We start from the raw sequence: 4,061 nt of genomic DNA, 5'->3' as shown, positions 1-4,061 counted from the left end.
AACTGGTAGAACAAGACACACAGCGTGTGGAAATGAAACTTAAGATATTAAAGAAGAGTTTGGGTTGCTGTTGGGTCTTCTTTAATTACCTTTTTAAGACACTCCACTTTTCTTTAAACTTTAAATAACAGCATGAAGAAGGCCTCATCTCTTAGATGGAGCAAATAATCCTCTGTCATGCGTAAGCAGTTATGAGAACAAGCCAAGCTGCACAGCACATGGGAGATGAGAGATGGAGAACAGGTTCTGTAACAAGGGCCCCTGTTCAAAGCGAGTCAAGAGAGGTCTCAGCAGCTAACTCACCAGGTATGTGTTGTACATCAACAAAGCCTTCTCTGTTGAATGAAAGGCTCCTTCATCTTTGCCTCTAACCTCCATTCCTTCCTCACCACAGCAGAGGGATTTGCTTTTCAGAGAAGGAAAATCTGAGAACACACTCATTTCTTCTATGGATTCAGAAAACCGCAGAAACAACTAGAGCCCGAGCCCTCGCTGTTCCCAGCAGATGTGGCATTGCCTTTACAAACACCCTGTATGAAGTTGGTATCTCTGCTTAAGAAGTGAGTAGTTCTCCCTGCTGACCCAAACCTTAAGCTTTGAGTCTGCCCTTCAGGAGCATTTCTCCGACATGAGAGTCTGCAAGTGGGGAAAGAAACCCCACAGTAACAGACTCTTTGGAGATTTCCACTACTTCAGCCCACTCCTGTGCATATAGCAGGTGAGCAGGGAGCTGCTGCCTTGGGATACTACTGCTAACCAGTTAACAACCAGGAGAAGCTGTTGCTGCAGTTTCATCGAACTGGGCAGAGTAATAGCTGAGACACATAGGTCTTTCTATCCTCCCTCGGACGTGGATGACTACTCCTATCCTGTTTGAGGTCTAAACCATGACAGAAATGATCATTTCACACTTTTTTTCCACCTCATTTCGATACATCTTCACCTTCTTATCGCATTTCCCCTACCTTCCTCAAAGCAGTAGGAATATATATTTTAACAATATTCAAAACTCTTTATCCTCATTCTTCTTTTTACATGTCCTCAAAAAGCTGGTCTGAACTCCCTATCTACTTAAGACTGTCCTCAGCACCTTATGTGGTTAGCTGAATGACCTCAGAAAGAGGCGAAAGGAGGAATGCACCTGTACTGCAGGCATTAGCCTAGGAACCATCATGAGCCAAGTTATCTTCTCTTTCTTCCTCTGAAGTTCTTAATTTCTGTCCATCTTAGGCGCTCTCATCTTTTCTGTTTAAGGATGATTCAACAATCTGCTTGGCTGTGCTCAAAAACCTTCCTGTAGAAATTCTAAAGAAAATAAAAAGTGTTGGCCAGAAATTATACAATTTTTGTGGACCAAAATCTTGAGTACCAAATCAAACTATTATCTGAGATTATCTGTTCATATATGATTCCCCAGAAATCAGTCAAGGAATACCCAACAAACAATTCTTCTTAGAAATACCATGGCTCTCTTCTCAAGGTGATTCACTGTCTGTTAGCACAGAAGTGACTTACTAAAGTCCTTTAATCTGAAAAATAGTTATCTCCTGCCTTCCTCCAAATTGAAGAGCAAAGTCCATGCAATAAAGTTGATCATGTCAGGTGCCTTGACAATAAACTCCACAATAAACTGTGCTCCAGCTGATGCTGATATCATGATTTTGATGAGCATCTGTTTTCAGTAATCCATGCCTAGGCATCAAAATAATTTTGAACGATTACATGGGAATTAAGATTATTACTTATCTGCACATTATATCATGTTATAAACTAGACCTTCCTAAATACACATTACAGCATTAGGGGCAAGGATCTCAAGAAGGAATTACAGATAGAAAGAAAACCCCAAGTAAATGGCAACCCCAGTGTCAGTCAGGAATACAGTGGTGCCAGGGCTGCCCTGAAGAGATCACGTCAGCCTCTCCACATGCCCCAGGGGAAGGTTAATGAAAAATAAGAGTAGGACAGAGTTCTTACAAAAATTGGAAGCTGACAGGCAAGGTAAGTCCAATTGGTAAGCATAGATACTCACCATTTCAAGACTTAACAGGGGTTAACTACTGCAACTGTGGAGAAATAGTTACCAAAAAAAACCTGTGCATATACCAGGTTCCATGCAGAGAGAAGGGCTCTGGTGAGCTGTGGCTGCAGTGGTCCTTAGCACTGCAGTAGTCAGAAGATTAAAAAATTCTGAAGTTTTCAGCTGCATTTGAAAGGTATTTTTGATTTCTCAGTATAAGTGATAAGCAGCTGTTCCACAAATCCAAAGTATACACAATAGCTTAATTATAATGTCACAGTAAAATATATAATGTCACAATAAAAAATATTCTTCAAATATATCTGCTGCTTAGAGATACACACACACACACACACACACACACACACACACACACATATGCTTTAAATCTCTGGATGTAAAGACAAAATAACTGAAAGCAACAAGATAGCGCCAGATACATTTCAAATTATCTTTAAAGAGGTATTTAGAGGTTGTATGAACAGTGGTCATGGAACTTACAGAAGTTGCTGATTTTATTACTTTCTAGTTAAATTGATATCACATGAATAAAACTGTTTTTAAGGGAGATTAGAATTTTCAAATCAGGATCCAAAAAAGAAAATTCCTTTTAAACCTCAATGAAACTCCCTTCTCACTCCTGCCATTTGGGAACAATCTGCAGTAGGAGATACGAGGTCTTGGCACTGCTCAGGGCACACAACCCAAACCTTAGGGGAGGAAATGCCCCCAGAAAGTCACAGATGAGACCCTGGCAACCCCTATGACAACAGGCCAAGCAAGCGCTTTAGGTCTCCTGCCAATATTCAACAGGTATATGGATAAGAGGGACCAGATCACAAATATTCGCGCTGGAAATGGCATGCAGAGCTTTTGTCCTTCATGCATTTATGTTATCTTTTTCCTCTTATCTCCCCAAGAACCCTGTTACAGAATCTTATCTCCTGTCATGATATTTAAAGGGAGCCTTTCCTGAATTATCACAATAGTGCATTTGACAAAATATTTCCATCTAGATCACACAATTATTTATATTGGGTAGGGCCTGACTGGCCACTAACCACTCTGTACTACATATTATACAAAAACTTAGACAACACTCTTCCCATCCTAGAAAGCTTTCAACCCAAAGATCAATTCCTAAAGATAGCACAGGCTTAGTTACAGTGCTGAGACCCAGGAATCTGGAAATCTGATTTGCTCCCAGAGCTATATTTAAGCACCTGTATCCATGTGAGTGCAGTTACACACAGACACAGGTAGATTGCACTCAGCAGTGATATTGCTAGAGAAGTGATTATAATCCATGTGTACACACACTCTGCATGATTTAGACCCTGGCCTGGTCCTCATTCCACACATCTGCTCACTCCCATACACCCTGAACAGTTATTAAAAAAAAATCAGTATTCTGGCTGGAATTAGAATTTAGCATTTGCCTAAGGTGAGGCTTTGATGCAAATGAACCACTGGGGTCAGGGCTAAAGGCAAAAAGAGGGCATTTCAGCTCAGGACACTGCATTATTATGCTTCCCTGTTATTTAGCACACAGGGCTGCTCCTTAGTGCTAAGGTTACCTGCAACATCTGGGCTCCTCACATCACCCTGGCAGACCTTATCAACAGTACATGCCAAGAACCAGGTGCTCTGCTGGAGTTCCCACTCCAACAATATGATCCATCAGAGAACTCAAGACACTTTCTCTTACAGGGGTTATTCCACAGCAGCCTTCCTCAAGGTTGTGCATTAGCCCTGTTCTCCTCAAAGACCTGTTCACCCATGGCTATTAACTCAGGGTTTTTCCTTGAGCATAAACACAAGAATGTTTTGCTTCTTATGATGCCAACTTTAGGAAGCCAGAAGACCAGCAAGCTGTGACCTGCTGCAGAGCATGGACCAGCACCATAGTGTGGGGTACAGAGCATAAGGTATGGAAGCACTGGAAAGCAGCATTTCCTGTATTTCATTTCATTTCACATATTTCATTTCACATATTTCATTTCACATATTTCATTTCACATATTTCATTTCACATATTTCA

Source organism: Neopelma chrysocephalum, unplaced genomic scaffold (genome assembly GCF_003984885.1).
Source record: "Neopelma chrysocephalum unplaced genomic scaffold, ASM398488v2 Primary Assembly neopelma1_44, whole genome shotgun sequence".
NCBI lineage: Eukaryota > Metazoa > Chordata > Aves > Passeriformes > Pipridae > Neopelma > Neopelma chrysocephalum.
Note: the sequence above shows the minus strand (reverse complement) of the source record.